At 42.9% G+C, this 19028-nt stretch overlaps 1 protein-coding gene across 1 annotated transcript in view; it reads left to right on the forward strand.

Moving 5' to 3' along the window:
- Positions 1-16375, forward strand: part of LOC102906506 (vomeronasal type-2 receptor 26-like) — a 194515-nt gene extending 178140 nt beyond the window's left edge. The window contains exons 16-21 of the mRNA XM_076560666.1: positions 5589-5672; positions 6443-6586; positions 6995-7067; positions 8494-8563; positions 8901-9178; positions 9268-16375. The gene's annotated coding sequence lies outside the window, so the exon portion shown is untranslated. The remainder of the gene's footprint in view (positions 1-5588; positions 5673-6442; positions 6587-6994; positions 7068-8493; positions 8564-8900; positions 9179-9267) is intronic.
- Positions 16376-19028: the final 2653 nt, after the last annotated feature.

A 19028-nucleotide genomic window follows, 5' to 3' on the forward strand; every position in this document is an offset into this window, starting at 1 on the left:
GTCGAATACCATTTATTGAAAGAGGCAGAAACCCTTAAATACAGGCTTACAGCACAATGGAGGAACCCCAGAGGGCAGAACATCGCTACTGAATGTTCTACATTCTTGCATCTAAGCTGTTTACACCAAATGCAGGATACACGAACAAAGAATCTCCAGTGAACATTCAGGAAAAAGGAAACCATCAGGGAGTCAGCATAGGGAGGATGTATGTTCAAGGTCAGCAAACAAGGCAACAGCTACCCAAAATGGGGGGCCAGGGCCCTACAGGTACCTGCTTTTTACTAAAAAATGAGCTTTTGACTTAGGTTGTGTGGGACATCAGCAGGTCACCTTATCTGTCATGGAGACCCCTGCCCCAGCTACACAGGCGCTCTGACTTAGGTTGGTGAGCGCCCGCCAGGCATTACCCATCTCTGAATTTTCATTATCACACAGGATTAACCATGTGTGAGCTGCAGAGTTAATTGTTACCAAAGATCTCAAAGTGACGCTGGGCTTGTAATCTGTGTGACACAGAAAAGACCAACAGAAATCTAAACCCACCCACAGCCAGTAGGCTACAAGCTATTGAGCCATTCCCTTCCTAAACAAGCCTTACTGCAAATTGGAGTTCTTGTAAGATGGTATCCCAAAAGCAAGTGGAACTTGAGTTTATAAATTTTATAACACTTAACACCAATCAAAATGCATATAACTGTTGAATTAAATTTATCATGCCCAATAGAAAGGAAGGTTAATTAACTGTGGTAGCTACTTTTGCTGCCAGGGTCTCCACTGTGTTAGCTATAATAACCAATTATGAAATAGCAATCCCAGAAACAGTAGCAGCAGTGGCCACCACCACTATAACAGCAACAAGGCAGCAGCGATGTCAAATTCTCTTTTGGAGCATGTGAGCACCATCTGTATCTTACTGCCATGGTCCACTAGCATGGACACAGCTCCAGGAACACAAACCACCAAGGCCCATTGTTTTTATTCCAGCACGACTTAAGCTGGAAGCTCTACAAAAGAACAACTAAGAACCACAAAAGGAAAAACAGACAGCACACAAGGAGCAGAACTAATAGTTTCAAAATGGCTACATTCAGGCTCACAAATTTTAAGGTATCTTTAAAGGAGTCTAGATGAATTTCAGGATGCCAATAAATGTTGCACAGAGACACTCCTTAAAAGGTAGGTACTACACCAGCTTGAAGAGAATTGTGAAAATGAAAAGTCTTAGCTGGCATGGTACTGTTAACAAATGGAAGTCAGTGACCTTCAGGGTTATCCTTAATCTCCAAGGTGTCTGGGTGACATGTTCTCAAACATACTTGAAAAAGCAGTTACCATACATTACCTTCTGGAGAATCCAACCACATGGCTACAGTTCCTTGGCTTACATTAATGCTTGCCAAGGCTGGCTGTATTGGGCTCTCAATCCCCATTGGAATCAGAAGGGGAGAGTTCTTCACGAAGGCCCAATTAGGTCTCTGCCATTTTGGGATTCAGCAGCAGCCACAGGGCACACACAGTGCTCTGAAACCCAAAGAGGAACTTCATCATTCTGTGGAAAGACACAAACACATCCCCAGGCCCACACCAACACCAGATTGGGCCCCCTCAAGTTCTAGTAGAAAGATCCTTCCATCGCATCAGAGGATGATTTGTAATAGGAACCCTCCAGTGCTTATCTGCAGCAGATGCTCCAGCAGAATCCACTTATAAAAATTTAAAATATATAAAACAAGTGAAAGAATAGAATGTGAAGTGGAGTGATGAGTTCCCAGCTCTCCCTTTTTACTTTAGCAAAATATGTTTTTAAGGTATGATGGCAGCGTTTTACTGCAGCCTGTCCTTGAGGATTATAAGCATTATTATTTGTAGCTAGAGTTTTCCTGCCTTGCCCACAGTCAGGACAAATCTTTGTCACCCACCAGTCCCACAGCCACTCATACCCAACCAAGTAAACACAGAGACTTATTTTGCTTACAAACTGTATGGCCGTGGCAGGCTGTTTGCTAACTGTTCTTATGTCTTAAATTAACCCATTTCTACAAATCTATACCTTGCCATGTGGCTTGTGGCTTACCAGCATCTTTACATGCATCTTATGCTGGCGGTGGCTGGCAGTGAGTCCTTCTGCCTTCCTGTTCTTTTATTTCACTTCTCTGTTAGTCCTGCCTATACTTCCTGCCTAGCCACGGCCAATCAGGTTTTATTTATTGACCAATCAGAGCAACTTGACATACAAACAATCCCACAGCACAGCCAAGTGCAGACCATCTCAGACACGTGCACTCGAGCCCATGGACCTAATCATCCTCTTTGTGGACCTGCTGGGTAAAGCCACAAGGAACCCGAGAACGGGATCCCACAGAACTAGTCTTATTAACAATAGAAAAATCTTGGCACAATTTTGAAAATCCCGTACTGCTGTAGGTGGGACCATTATCAGTCTTTATGTATTTTGGCACTCCCATATAAGCAAAAGCATGAAGACAATAATTTTTTATATCTTTAACCTTTTTACCTGAAAGGGCAGAGGCAAAAATTGGAGAGGAATATTTATCAATAGACACATGGACATATTGTAATTTTCCAAAGGAAGGCACATGTGTGACATTCATCTGCCACACCTGATTACATAAAAGTCCTCTGGGATTAACTCCCAAATGAGGAACAGGTAAAAATTCAACACAAAGAGGATATGATTTAACTATCTGGATGGCTTGTTTCCGGGTTATGCCTGTGTGATGACAAAGAGATCCAGCATTAAGATGATAATGTTGATGTAACTGAGTAGCCTTTTCAAAGGCAGAACAAATTAATGTGACAGCCAAATGAGTAATGACATTAGCCCTCTGATTACCTTATGTAGGCTGTTGTTTTTAAAGGCATAATGGCATGTATCACATATGCTATCAGTATAAATATTTACACAATCATTAGAAAACATCTGTAAAGCAAGCAACAGTGCTTGTACCTCCGCCATCTGGGCGGAAGTGTCCTGGACTTTTATTCTTTTTACTATGTTACCAGAAACCACCACAGCAAAACCAAGGGAAGTGTCATCAGTAAATATCATATGGGCCTGAGGAACAGGAGTCATCTGTACTGTCTTGGGAAATATAACAGGATGCAATTTAAAAAATTGACACACATCATTGGAGCATATCAATATGGCCCAATCATAATCATTAGCTTGTAACCATGTTATTTGAGACTGGGTGTATGGGGTCACCACAATATCTGGCTCCTTACAAACAGTTTGAACACTTACCTTGATTTTCTTAAATATAATCTGAGCAACAGCCTAAGGATAAGGAGAAATGGTTTTCACTGGAGAAGCTGGGGAATGTACCCATAGAATAGGACCTGTTTGTCAAAACTCTCTAGTAGGTGAATGAGAAAAACAAAATATCTGTGACCTAAATAATGATAGGAAAAGGATACTGGTAGCTTTTGGGGGGCTCTTTGTAAATTAGTCATGCTATGAACCTCTTGTAATTTAGAAAAGGCATCAAAAACAAATTTTTTATCTTTAACAGCCAATAAAATATCATCCATATAAATTAATCACAATTAAATATCAATGTTTAGGAATTGCCACAGGGGCAGGCAAACCAGTCTGTGTTGCTTCCATGAGAAGCATGTTTTTATTTACAGTTCTAAGATCTTGTAATAGTCTCAATTTTTTTTTACTTTTTGTAGAGGCCAGTTGGGATCTCAGGATTCTTGTGAAATTGTAGATATATCCAGCACCAGAATCTAATAATGTTTTTATCTCAATTCCATATAATTTTATTTTTAATTTAGGCTGTTTATCATTGATAGATGTTTGTCAAAATACCTTTTTTTGTACTTTTAAAGCCTCTAGTATTACGTATAGGCACCATTTTGTATTTAAAACATGAAAGCAATAATAGTTGAGCAATTTTATCATCAGCTTTTATTTTTATGGACCTTTTTACATATGTCAATTATAAAAGCATTAAATACAATCTTAATAGGATTTGAAGAGGTGATGTTAGGTAATACTCTTAGAGTATTTTTATAAAATCTTAAAAACAGGATACTTTCTTATAGATTTTAAGTAACACATTGGTATAAATAACCAATTATTAACAATGTGGACCAAACAATTTACCTGTATTTTATTTACTAGAAAAATAATTTTGTAAACTCTTTATTAGTAAGAGATTATTTTTATGGGTTTATCTTAGCAAGAACATTATTTAGTAAATAAACAACCCAATTCATTTTAGGTGTTATTATTTTTACAGAATTTTTTAAAATTTCTAGAAAGCAACTTAAAGAACAGAGTCAAATTTTTAGTAATAGTCAACAGACAAGAGCATACCTAATATACAGTTTAAAATTATGAATTCTGATTTTTAGTTTATCTACCATAAGAATCAAACATTCATCCAAACATTTATTAAGACAATCAAAAGAACAGAACATCCTTTATACAATGAATGGAAATTCAACAACATTGACTTACCATTTCATGTCCTGACCAAAACCATTTTTTTTTTTTACCAGAAGTTGGGCTGGTTTGAACTTTTAGCACCTGTCCCTCTTCGGGCCTCTACTTGTTTGTCTGCCCATGAGTGCCTTTCCCTCATGGGCCTCACCACCACACATGTCTTTGTCCACTGCACAGGCCTGCACATGCGTACTCCCATTTAAACTTCCCCTACTCCCATGAATAATAATGAGTTATTCCCACTATAAAGATAAAACAGAAAAACATTTTCAGCAGAGGGATCCTAAATATTGAATTATTCCCACTATGAGGGAAAAAAAAAAAAACATTTAAAGCAAAGTTAAGCAAACAGACAACAAAACTTCTAACCTCTGGACTCTTTTGTTTGTTCAGCCAGCATAAGTGAGGCCCACCTGCCGACTCTTTTGAATTCAGATGTTGCAGTTCTGCACTGGAAGGCAGAAAGAGCTCAGAGTTTTAGCTTATCCTGAAGTTTTTTTTTTAATTGGAAAGAGCCCTTTCTTCCTCCATTACCTTTGGGAAGAGGCTTTTCTCTTTCTTTCATCCTTTCTCTACAGGGCCTCACAATCTTTAGGTGTAGTTTCAAAAATTTCCCCCTTTTTACACAGAAAATCCTTTTTTTTTTAATTAAAAATTTCTCCCTTTTCTATTGGAAAATACCCTTTCCTTCCCTCTTCTCTATTGAGAAGATTTAAAATTTTTAGCTGTCCTGTCTTTACTGGTGGTGCCCTAATGCACCCATGAAAATTTACCCTTACCTTCTCTTTTCTTTAAAATGCTGGCCAGCCTCACTTTCAGGTGTCCATCTGTGACATCCCTTCTTTCTCGGATCTTGGTGGAACCTCCATTTGTAGCAGTAACGCCTGCACTACCACCACCTGTTCACCATGTCCTAGTGAGGGGCTGTGGATCAAAAAACAGAGGTGAGAGACAGCAGGTCATTTGCCTCAGCAGAATGCCAAATGCCATTTATTCAAAGAGGGAGGAGACCTTAAATACAGGCTTACAGAACAATGGAGGAACCCTGGAGGGCAAAGTTCGCTACCCAATGTTCTACATTCTTGGATCTAAGTTGTTTACACAAATGCAGGATACACAAACAAAGAACCTGTGGTGAGCATTCAGGAAGAAGGAAACTGGCAGGGAATCAGCATAGGGAGGACTTCTGGTCAAGGTCAACAAACAAGACATGAGCTGTATCTGTTTTCTGAAAAATGTCTAAATTTCATTCACTCTTGAGGAGGAGAATGTGCTTTTTACCCTGTATGCTCTTCATTTATTTATTTCATCTATTTATTTACTTATCTCTCTACTGAGTTATTTACTCATTTATGTATTCATTCTATGCCTTTTATATCAGTATCTTGATCACATTCACGATCCCATCTCTTCACACCTGTCCTCTACACTAACACCTGCCCAAATATAACAAAATTTAAGAATAAAAAGGGAAAGTAAGATAAATTTTAAAAAGGAGAGACTTCACAGTTTCCTTGTGGAAGCTGCAGTGATGGAGTGTGACAGAGTGAGTCACAGTCTTTACTTGTTAGTGTTCATGGCAGAGTCACTGGTCTGGTTCCAGGGCTCGGGTATCTACTACACTACTTATGCATTTGATACTGTCATCTGGACTTTGCAAATGGCACATAAACTTGTTTCACTGCATGAACATGCAAATTTAAAACTCTGACTTCAAAATCACCAGTGCCACAGTACAAATCCACTTCTAAATAAAGTGACATAGTTGAGCTGGAGCTGGAGAGCAAAAGATGAGAACCAGAGATTTTAGAAGCATCAGAAAAGAATTGGCTAAGGAGGAATTTGGAGAGGATGGAAGAGAAGAGGGGAGGAGCCATGGAGAGAGGGATGCACCATGGCTTTGGCTTAAGTGCTACATATTTCAAGGTCCCCTAAAGTCCCTTCACATGTCCGTCCTCTTTAAAGTGATGAACTCTCTACATCAGGAGACACAAGGTGGTAACTTTCAGGTGTGGCCTGAGACATCAGAAGTAGGAGCTCTGCAGGAAGTCCAGATGGCAGTGTGCCCACTTCCCCAGCATGAAGGGTCTATGTCCAGCACAGGAGGAGGTAAGCCAGCTACCACAGGTTAATCTCTAGGAAACACTAGTTATCAAGGATCCAGGGCTGGTGTTTCACAGCATCCTTGTCTGAGGGGGAATTGAGCCAATATCATGTACAAGCTACCCTTGAATGTGCAGACCCTGTGGACTAGTCTGTAGGGGAATAACTAGCAGTACTCATTAATCTGTCCACTCTTTAGGTTTCTGGTCTTAGTGAAATGTTTCCCCACATGAGGGAAAGCAACCTCCTTCCTCTCCTTCCTCGTCCTCCTTCCCTGCTGTTGTGTTTGCAGCCTTCATTTATCCCTATGTCCTGACCATCAGAAAAGACACAGTTCCACTGCATGCTGGTCTAGTTTATGTGTTTGTGAAGGGGCCTCACAAACACATCAGAACCATATTTGTCTTCTAACAGGAAAGTGACAGCAAGCTGCAAGAAAATGGGTACCACTTTGGATGGAATGCTGGAACATTGCTCCACTTTGGAAGTGAGTAGGCTTTACCTAGCCAAGGGCACAGTGATCAGAGGTGTGGTCAGCACTCTTAAAACTACTTTGTAATCAGGTCCCACTGGGTACAGTGGTCAGGCCTAGATAGCCTTGTTGATCATAGAGCTATGGCTTTCAGCTAGGATGACTGCTTGCTTGTCCTGCTGGGATAATTGTCCACAGTGTTATCAGGTGCACCTGACAGGCAGACAGGGTCTCCATGCAGTAAAGCATGGCCACTCTGATGGGGATGCATGTCAACGCTCATCTCTGGGAAGCACATGGCCTAAAGCATCACTGAGACCACTATAAAACAGCCTGTAGCAGGTGCTAAGTTTTTGGTTTCTTGTCTAAATTTGACTCTGGATTAGAGGTTAGGAAGAATGAGTCTAACCAGGCAGGCCTCCCTCAATTCCAAGAGGAGGTGGTCACTTAGCTTGTATTACAGAGGACAAGAGATAGATGGATGGATGGATAGATAGATAGATAGATAGATAGATAGATAGATAGATAGATAGATAGAAACAGTTGATGCATGGCTACAGAGGGATATTGAGATAACTTGGTGTAGGTGGCACATCTCTCCCCTCTGACCTTAACACCATTGAGAAGGAACACTTTGAAACAAAGATGGTGAACATCTTCTCACACCTGTATGCTGTGACATCCATTCTGTCACTGGCCAGTGACTTAGTCTCTGTTGGGCTCCAGAGACTGGGGAATGGGGATTCACACAACGTAGCAAGGGAAACCAGCCAAGAGACAATGACCCCATTGCTCTTCAAGACAACAGCTTGTCTGTATGTCAGTGAGTGACCACTAAAGCAGGCTTCACCCTGATGCACTTAACTGAAACCAGGGCCTGTGCAAGGGAGTCTTGGGTAGTGTGGCCAGGCATAGAATCTCTCAGGAGACAGCACATGCAGAACAGAACTCCATGCCCTTGTAATGATGGTCTCTAAGAATGTGATCCTTAAGAATCAGAGTTGATGTCTAAGAAGCCAGGTGAGTTTAATGTAAACTTTTTACATCACTGGTCACTGCAGGGAGCATGTTGTGGCCTTTAGATAGTTACATGAGAGAAGTCACCTTATGATCAGGATCACACAATTAACACCCTCCTTTCCCCGCTGCTTGCCTCCTGGAGGCAGCAGGAACAGGTGCAGACAATATATTCTTTTTGTACCTAGATCTTTTCACATGCTACCACAAAGCTGATCAGTAATACTCACTTCCAAGTGGAATAAAGAGAGTCCAAGTGATGCTGGGTAGCTTGCTCTTTTGGACAGTGGCTGACTGGTTGGGACTGTTTAAATTCCTCCCAGGTCATTGACAAAGATAGGATGACTAGTGTGGTAAGAGATTGGGTCTTGTAGTCTCAGAGGCCAACTCCAGAAATCTCATTGACTATCCTTTCTTTCCTCAGATCTGCAGGTTCTGGTGGATATGTTCAGACAAACCTCATCTTCACCATATGTGCATCCTGTCTCATCCAGGCAAGTGTTCAATGAGCTGGGTATAGGAAGCACAGCATCTAGAAACAGACATGTTGGTGAAACTGCATTTCCTTCTTGATCCTAGAGCCTGTATATTTGACAGTAACAGAACAGCTAGGACAAACCAATCCCTGCAATCAGGGCTTCTCAAGGAGACCCCACTGAATTCTCCCTCAGGAAGTCACATGGGAAGAAAAAAGTCATTATTCCTGCCTCATTAGGTCCTGAATTCCATCAAAAATAAATCAGTTATTATCTGAAAGGCCACAGGTCTAGGATGGTGAATATATCTTCCTGCCAGCCTCATCCAATATCTAATATAAGCTTTTTCTTTTAGGTGCCTGGCCATATCCTGAATCCTGGACCCTGAGAACTCCTGACCTGAGTATGTGCACACTGAGGAAAAAGAGCGCCTCTCCCCTCTCCTTCCTAGCAGACTAGCATGCCATTGTCTGAGCTCCAGAGGAACTCAGAGGCTCCACACAGCAACTGTAGGACATTCTGTGGAGAAAGACGACATGGTTTTTCTGCCACCATCCAACTACAGACAACCACCCCAAATTACCAACAAGATCTGGGGAATCTACAAAAGCATCCTCTTGTGGAAGCCTCCCAGTGGGCACTTACTGTTGAATCCTGCCCAACTTAGACGCCTTTGCATTTTGACGGTTCAGAAAGTCACCTATATATCTCTGTCTTCACAGATAACAAGGAAAACCTGCCTGAGCAGGTGAGAAATATCTCAGAAGAGCTTGGGAATTAAATGTCCTTCTCTTTATGAATTCAAGAGTGGATCTCCAGAGAAGGGCAGTACCCATAGACAACCTGTCCCAGGCCTCCACTAATATGAAGAGGCAGAAATTGAGGTCATACATTTGGCCCATTTCTCACTAGTTTAGACAGAAACAATTTATAAAGAAATACTGAAGTATTTCATTAGAATTCCAACATAATTTCTATAAATTGGCATTCAGAATGCTTTGACCCTTGGAGGAGAGAAATCCAAGCAATATGAGCTCTCAGCTTCTACCAGTAGTTATTCTAAAGGTGGTAGATGTTTGCACTTCATCTATAGACTCAGCAAAATCCAGTCAGATGCTCAAACACAAGATGTAACAACCAACAGTTCCTAAACCTGGAAGACATGGCAGAGGACAGGAAAGATCCCTCCAGACCCCAATATTCTTCTTCTAGGACTTCCCACAAAGCCTAAGAGATCCATAAACACCTATATGGAAGTAATGGAGACTGGATATGTGGAACAGAACAGAAATCTCAGAAACAGACCCATCGAAATCCTGGCAGCTCATTTTTTTCATAGTCACCCATGGAAATCAAAGAGAGAATGGTTTGTCCACAATTGACTGCAGAAGAAGATTTAAAAACAAGCAATAAGGAACCAATTGTAAAACTGAACACAGTCACTATTTTAATTGTCCTCAAATACAAACACTATAATGCTCACATAAAGTTATAGAAGAGGACTACTAAGTCCCTGCCTTATGGAACAGAAGATCAGAAATAAGCCGGAGAAGATGAACTGTGGACTTGGGAGCCTTGATTCCACCAGCAATGAAAATACAGAAGCTGGAGCATGGCAGGAGCAGGACACTCCCCTAGGACATCTAGAGAGAACCTGGCCCATGACACACTCTGGCAGACAACAAATCCCTGACAGTGAATGTTGTGTTGCTAAGAGGAGTTGGAGGTGTAGTGTGTGCTGTGTGGTGTGAGGAGGGCTGAAACCTATCCCATTGTGTGGGATGGAGATGGCCTGTCCAGCTAATCTGATAGCAACACTGTATTGATGGTCCAGTCAGCTGGGGAAAGAAGCAGGGCTGACATCTAGATACTCACATGTGCTACCCATGCCCCTCCCCTTGTTAACAACTTACATACAGGGTCAGTGTAAGGACATGAAGGACGCCCCTCACCCACACTCACCACATAGGTCTCTAGGTATTAGGACTAGATATTCAACTCCTTTCTGCTGTCCCTCACACAATGCTGGATTCTAGTCCAGGTTAGACATGCCTCCAACCACAATGTACTAGGACATGGGGAAATGTATCAGGCCCTGTTGGACACTTGACCTCCTGACAAGGACACACAGTTACTGCTAGTTTCAAACACTCCTGGATTCTTCCTGCACTGACGTACAACACTAGGTATAAAGCAGCGCTAGACACTACAGCCTTGCCATCTCACTTGAACTACCAGTTGTCAGACTAGATAAACAACCCCGAAATCACACACGCACACACACACACACATACACACACCCTTTAATACACTTCTAAGTATAAGGCCATGCATGACTTCCCACCAAACCACACATTGACTGCTAGGTATCAGGCATTGCTAAACAAACCCGCACACATACCTCTCATGTATTCCTAGGTCTGGATCCAGAATGTAACCCACACAATTCTTTATTAACAGCTACTTATCATGCCATACAGGACACTCTCTTGCCACTGTACCCAAATACTCTGCTAGTATTGGTACCCAGTTGACACCCTAATATCACTGAAATTCCACATACACTGCTAGGCTTCATGCCCTCTTGAATATCACACCCAACCTCTACAATCTACAATATTAGCATCAGGGCCCAAAGGATATCATATTTCATCAACCCATATATCCCTGTTGGATATCAGACTGCTGAGTGTTCCAAACTCCATGGCAACTCCTACCAGGCTAGCTGAAGACCCTGGAATGCACACATCACCCTGCAGCTGCCTCACATGCACTGCTAGGTGTCAGGCTCTGCTGCACCCTTAGTGCCTCACACACACTCTGAAGTGTCAAGCACACTCGGACATCACATTGCACACTGCCAACGTACTTCATAATGTAATCAGACCTTGACAGACACCAGCTCAGCCATGAGCTGACACACACTCAGTAGGGTTTGTGCAGAGCTCGACACCCCGTTCTTCCACTGCTCCCCTCTGATATACAGTTATCATCAAACACACTGGACACACCACCACCCCTGTGACCACACATCCACTCTAGGTACCAAGTCTAGTTTGACCTCATACCCCACATTAATCGACAGCCATCAGACCATGCTGGGAACATTCCCCCTGTCAGGTCTTGCACAATACCTAGCAATTAGCATTGACGGACACCCTCCTTCTGCTGAAGACACATCCACACTGCTAGGCATCAGCTTCTACTGGACTTCTTCCTATGCTATACCATGTACTGGGTCTCAGGCTCTACTGCTAGTTACTGGGCCATGCTGGACATTAACCCCTGTCTAAACCACAGTGCATATAAAGTGCTGTGTGTCAAGTTCACTTGATCACAAGCTTCATCACACATGACTTGCTAGGTATCAGACAATGTTGACACACTCCCTTACCCCCAATATACACTACTGGCCCCGTGAACATTGGAATTTTAAATGCTCTTCTAGACACCTCCATCACTGACATATCAATTTTCTTGCTAACATGCTCCTACTACCACTCTGTGCAGATTTCAGTCATGTGTATTGAAGTATATTGTATGCATATACAATAATTGGCTTCAAGTCTTACCCAAAATAGCACCATTCTGCTGACAATATATACTACTAGACAGGGGCATGGGTCTAAGCACAGCTGAAAATTAGCAGGGCTATTGTGGCAGCAGGATGGATGTAGGAAGAGAAAATTATTAGATGAGGCCTGTTATCATGCACAATATCCGGGTTAGGACTGGGGAGTCCTGAGGATGTGATACACAGTAGGGCATCCAGGCCTCAGGCAGGTGTGCAGCAAAGCCTGAAACCAAGCAGTGTGTTTCAGGCTATAGTGGCAGGGGTAGGAGTGTCCAGCCACATGATAACTAGTTGTACATGGGTGGGTTTGGCAGCAGGACTAGGGGGCAGTAGCTAGCAAGGCCTGTTGTGTGGGCAGCCCCTGATAGTGGGATGAGTCTCTGTGGGAGAAGAGGGGATTCTCTGCAGTATGTCTTATGAACACTATGGTGTATATTGGGTGGCAGCAGTTGGGAGCTGTCTCGATCCATTAGGACATGACACCTAGCAGTCTATGTAGGAAACCAGGGGGGTTTGTAGCCTTGTCTATTCAACAGTAATATATGTGGAACAGTGCTAAAGATGATGATGTTATAAGGAAAAGTGTGTGTGTGTGTGTGTGTGTGTGTGTGTGTGTGTATGTACACGTATGTTTGAACTTGTGGTGAGTGGTTAGAGAGTGTGCTGCATTGTCATGGAGATAGCTGTCTTAGAGAAAATGAGTCAGTGGCAAGGGAAATAGAACTCCAGTGTCAATATATTATTAATGAAGTTGATCAGAGGAAGTGTCTTCAAGACATGGACTTGAGAGATTTGGAAGAGTAAGGGTAGAAAACAAGAAATGCGTGGCTTGACGAATACAGGCCTCGGGGAAGAATTTGACTTTATTTTTACTGTACCAAGAAGTCAAGTTTTCTCTTTGCCAACAACACTAGGTATCATCGTCTCTAAGGTGTACCCACACTTAAAACCCATCTCCACATTGCTAGGTGTCAACTTCTACATTGAAAAATGTCTTCTACAGCAGGTGCCAAACACACATCCCTAGGCGTGAGGTCCGGTATGTTAACTGCCCATTAAAGAAAATGCTCCTCTCATACTGTTGTGTAGCTTGTCATCCACAAGATCAACAATACAATGGCTAAAGCCCCATGCACAGGGCTGGGTATCTTTTGTTTCTAAGAATCCCCTTACCTACAGCAGCAGAAGCCATAAACAGACGCCCACATACTATAACACAAGTGTCAGGGGCCAATATTTATATCTTCCCATAGAACCACATATACATACATGGTTAGGTCACATTCCTGATAGGAATTGCCTCAGCTACATCAGTGCAACACACCCAGAACTAGGCATCAGATCCTGCTGGGCACCTCTTCCCCTACATCCAAAGGACCACACAGTTACACAGTTAGTTTTCTAGTACTGGTACCCCTCCCCCATAGTCAAATGCCTTGTACACAGCCACACACTCACAAACACACTTAGGCATACATGCTTGTATGATCCCATGCACGTGCTCATGCACTCTCATCTAGCTGTCATGTCAACAAGGTCTCCCCCATTCACCCAAAGCCCTATTTACACACAGCTGTCAAAGTGCTGCCCTTCTGAGTGTCCATCCCCTGCAGCCAAACACATACACAGAGACAGACAGAGAGACAGAGATAAAGAGACAGACAGAGAAACACAAAGTCCGAGGTCAGGTCCTGCTGTTCCCACTCCATAACAGACAAAGCTGTCTACTCAGGGCTAGGTGTCAGGCCCTGATACCTTCCTCTTTTTCTATATTCATAGTGCAATATTCTTACACAGCTAGTTTACCAATATGCACCCCTCCCCTATAACCAAATGCTAGGTACACACACACTCAGAAACACACTCAGGCATGCATGCTCCTATAAATGCCTTCACGAATTCAATACACTCTCAGTTAGCTATCAGGTCCTAGAAGATAGCCAACGCACACCACATATACTTCTAGGTGTTAAGTCCTGTGAGGTAGAGGTATCAGCCACAAAAAATTAACCCCAAATACACCTCTAGGTGTTAGGTCCTGTGAGGTGTCCCACAAAGATCCAAAACCCTATTTACACACAGCCAACAAGGTGCTTATGCTGCTAGGTGTCCATTACCTACAGCCAATCTCTGTCTCTGTCTCTCTCTCTCCTCTCTCCATCTGTCTCTTTCTCTCCTGTTTCCCCCTCCATCCCCATCCCTCTGTCGCACACATACACATGTATATATGTACATCTAAGCCCCTGTACTGTTAGGTATACATTTGCCTAGAGCCAAAGACTCCCAATACATGCGATTTGACTGGACTTTCAGGATTATTGTCTCCATTATAGGCAAAGCCAACCCCTCATCAACACACAATACACACACACACACACTAGTGCATTTACTTGGCACGATCTGTTGGATTTACAGCTTCCTTAGAGCCAAAGCATCTAAACAGGGCCAGGTGTCAGCCTGTGTTAGGTCTACTCTTCCCTACAGCCAATATTCCTCTTATGCAGCTAGGTATCATGACATCCTAGAGATCCACTGCGATACAGTAAAGTCCCATGCACAGGGTTAAGTGTCACATCCTGCTAGGAGCCCCGGACCTGGCAAACACCCAGGTACAGCTTTCATATTCACATAAGGCAAGTGTCAGGTCAGGTATTTGTCTCTAGCCTTACAACCAAAGTTCCACACACACACAAACATGGTTAGCTTTTAGGATCTGCTAGGTACCTTCTTCCCCACAGCAACACACCAGGTTAACAAACATGCAAACATACAAATGCAAGCATGCGCATATGCACATATGAAAACTATCATGCATGCAGGTCTGTGGGAACCCTTCCCAGGTTGTGAGTCCCCAGAGTTTTTCCCCTAGCCCCATGAATGGAGCTATGGGTTTAGGGGAAGGCTAGGACTTGGCACCTACCTGTGAATGTGTGGTATTGTTGTAGAACTGGGGTCTTCCTCACAGGAATACAAGTAGTCATGTATATGTTTATGGATTTGGCTGTAAGGGTAGGACTACAATGCTACCCTTGACACCTAGCCCTGTGTGGAGAGCTAGGGCTTAAAATAGAAAGAAGTCCATCAGGACTTGACTCTGTGTGTGTGTGTGTGTGTGTGTGTGTGTGTGTGTGTGTGTGTGTGTGTAGGGTTGTATATTAGCTTGGTGAAGTAATGCCTAGCAGGTCTTTACACACCTGCCCTACAGCCAAAGACCTTTATTCACATATATGGCTCACTATCAGTTCCTGCTTGATAAACCCTTCCTTACTGCCTAGCCAAACTGACACAAATCTCAGAACCTGCTAGGAATATCACCCTATATTGAAAAGACCCACCTATGACTAGAACATCATGTGCTCCTCAGTATCACCTCCCCAAAAGCAAAGCTTCAAATATACTGGCCAGGTGTCACATCATGCTAGGTACCCTAATCTCTACAGCTAATGTTACAGGTACACAAAGAGATGGAGTTAGATCATTCTGACTGTCCCCAGACTTATAATCAAAGACTCTGTCTCTGTCTGTCTCTCTCATACATACACACACACACACACACACACACACACACACACACACACACACACACACACAACTATGTATCTGTTACTTCTAGACATTTCCTCCCCGCAGGAAAGTCCCACATACACACTCAGGGCTAGACTTCGATTCCTGCTAGGTACAATCTCCCTAGGATGATCTCAGAAGTACCTCTAAGAGGACATGGTATCTAGCCGAGGAAGAGGAATATATATACAGCCAAAGCTAGACACAAAAGCTAGGTGTCAATTCTTTTGGTATCCATTCCCCTCTGTGTATCTCTATGTTTTATACTCACTTCAGAAGTTTGTGATTCAGAAACAGCTGATGGAGATGAGCTCTGGCATTGTCTTTCTGGATCTGGGTTCTCTCACTCAATATCTTTTCCACATTCATCCATTTACACAGAAGAATGGCTTAAACAAAGAGAATTATTTGCTGAGTGTCTGAAACTAGTACTGTGATTTTGCAGTTGCATGCCGTTTACAGAACTCATTTCTTTATTAATGCCTAATGTGGGAGATCAGGCTCAATGTGGGTGCCTCCACCCCTGTATATTGGTCAGGAATTATGAAAGAAAGGAAACTGAATTAGCCATGAAGAGCAAGTCAGGAAAGAGCTGTTCTCTGAATCTGCTAGAGTTCCTCGAAAACTTCCCTAATGATGGACATTGAACAGGGCATGGGGGCCAAATAAACTCTTTCTACCACATTGGGTTATGTTAGGACCTGTCTATCAACAATACAAAGTATACTAAGATAGTATCCCAGGACTAGCCTCAATTTGTAATCCTCCAAACTTCACCTACTGACCGCTGGCTTTAAGAATATAATATAAACATGTATGAACAAATAGAAGCTTTAAGGTTGACTAGATCTCAGGGAGAAAACAAATCAAGGACCAGTGCAATAAAATTTCATCAGGTGAGGTTATTTTACTGAAGTTAATCATCGAATACATCTCAAGCAGACAGATTGGGGAAAGAGTGCTGAATGAGAATGGACACACAAATAGTGCCTGACGGTATATACAGAGACAGGGGAGGAATCTTAGTTTATTTTTTAATATGTTAAGTACCAAACAGAGTATAAATAGAAGAGTGGAATCCTATGACTTGAGGTAGTTAATCATGGGCCAAGTAATTAATAACAGTGATTGCTGAAACCTCAGTTTAGGAGGCTGGCAGAGCTGTGAAAACATCATGGCTTGTTCATGCTCTGGATCCAATGTTGGTGAATATACCCACTGCACTCTGTGGAACATGGCTCATGAGGTCAGAATACATGTTAGCATACTGTGACGAGCACACACAACCATTGTAATACACATAACCTGGCTCATGAGATCTGAGCATGTGGGATATTCTGAATCCTGACCCAGCAGACATCTCCTTTCAATTCCTGCATTCTGGTTGATGAGGTCAGAAGGGATTGCCCTCCTAGGTCATCCAGCATCAGGAAGTTATCCCATCGACAAACCAGCACTGTGTGTCTCCACCCCTGAGTTCAAGCAGAACACAGATGAACCTAGCACAGCCACACTAGGAACACCAAGGATCAATACAAATACTCCCCAACAGAAAGCAAACAGATACATTCAAGCAACAAACTAAATCCAGATGAGCAAGTAGTAACATTAAAATCCAGGACAACATAACTCCTCCCAAAACGACCAGTTCCAAAGTAGTAGCCAACAATAAGAGAGACTTAACCAAATTCAAGGCTGAGTAACATGGAAAGCCCGATGGCAGATGCATGGATCTCCCTGGGAAGGGGAAATAAAGGAATATCTCCGGGAGGCAGGTTAGGTTGGGAGCATGAGGGTTTGGGCTGGGAGGTGCATGAAGGGGCATTCTACTGAGAGATGATTGGAAGCAGGGAGCATTTTAGGGTCAGGTAGAACATGATGCAAGGGAAAGTCCCCGAAATCTACAAGGATGATGCCAACTAAGAATTCTAGTAATAGTGGATGCACAGCTTGAACCAGCCATTTCTAGTGGTTAGTTGATGGCTACCTCAATTGTCATCGGGGAGCCTTCATTCAGTAACTGATGGAAATACATGCAGAGATTCAAAGCAAAACATTAGATTTCTTTTGGGTGCAGGGAATCCTGCTGAAGAAAAGGAATAAAGATTATAGGAGTCAGAAGGGTCAAGAATACCACAAAAATCAGAAACAAGTAACCTGGGTCATTGGAACTCACAGAGTCTGAACCAACAACCAGGGAGCCTACACAGAAATGAACAATGCCTTCTACATATAAGTGACAGATGTGTAGCTTGATCTACTTGTATGACTCCTAAAAATGATAGTGGGGCTGTTCCTTGGGCTTTGGCTGGCTCTTGGGAACCTATTTGTGAGTCCCTGCTGTGCACCACTCTGCTTCCTAACACATACTGCTCAGTATAATCCCAAGTGGGCAAGTCCTGACTTCCAGAACGATAGAGAACACGGGAATAAGAGGAGGTATATAGATGGACAAAAAACCGTGGCTATTAATCTGGGAATATATTGGTGTCATTGGGCAGATACTGTTGTGGGATGTGGGATGTGAGTACTTTTGAAGATCTGGAAGATCCAGTGCTGGCTGGTTGGTGATTTGGAAAACCCACATGGCAGGGACCAGGTCAAGGAAGGACTGATGCTCCATTAGTGGAAGCAAACTGCCCATGAGTAATGTCCCCGATAGGTAAGGCTTGTTATTATGCATGCCTTTCCTGACCTCACCCAGCAGTTTACTCCCAGCTTGCCCATTGCTGGTACACCAGGAAAGTTAAACCACTCTGAGAGCAGTGGGCTATGGAAACCACCTGGTGAGACTTAAGGAGGACAGCTCCACAGTGATGCAAACCCCAGTAAAGCAATGTGGAATGCCATGACCATTGACCTTCAGCTGTGTCTTGACCACAGAACACCTCGCATTCTCCCTTGGTTTTAAATCATACTGTGTAGCCATTCAGTGTCATATTAATGACCAAGATCTCATATAGAAAATAGTTCCCAAATGATGCTGATCCTCCATGGATTGTAAGAATGAAGTTAAAGACCAAGGCCAAAGAGCAAGTGGCATGACACTAATGACTATGGGGTCTGCTCATTGCTGGCTCATTGCCCAACAGAAAGAACCAGATGGCATCCATACCATGACAGATCTATAACAATAAAAGCTAGCAAAGTGGGAGTTTGGATGAAGGTAATAGGTTCCATAGCAGCCCATGCCAGGAGCAGCTGAGTGGATAAGAGGCCTTGGGACTTCATTTCCTACACTAACACACCTTATACCAAGCAAGTGTTCCCCAATCACTAAGGAGCGAATGGGGATCTGTCTTTTCTGCAGCCATCACTAAGCCAGTCCTGGACACCTCTCTGGTA

Source organism: Peromyscus maniculatus, chromosome 23 (assembly GCF_049852395.1).
Source record: "Peromyscus maniculatus bairdii isolate BWxNUB_F1_BW_parent chromosome 23, HU_Pman_BW_mat_3.1, whole genome shotgun sequence".
Classification (NCBI taxonomy): Eukaryota; Metazoa; Chordata; class Mammalia; order Rodentia; family Cricetidae; genus Peromyscus; species Peromyscus maniculatus.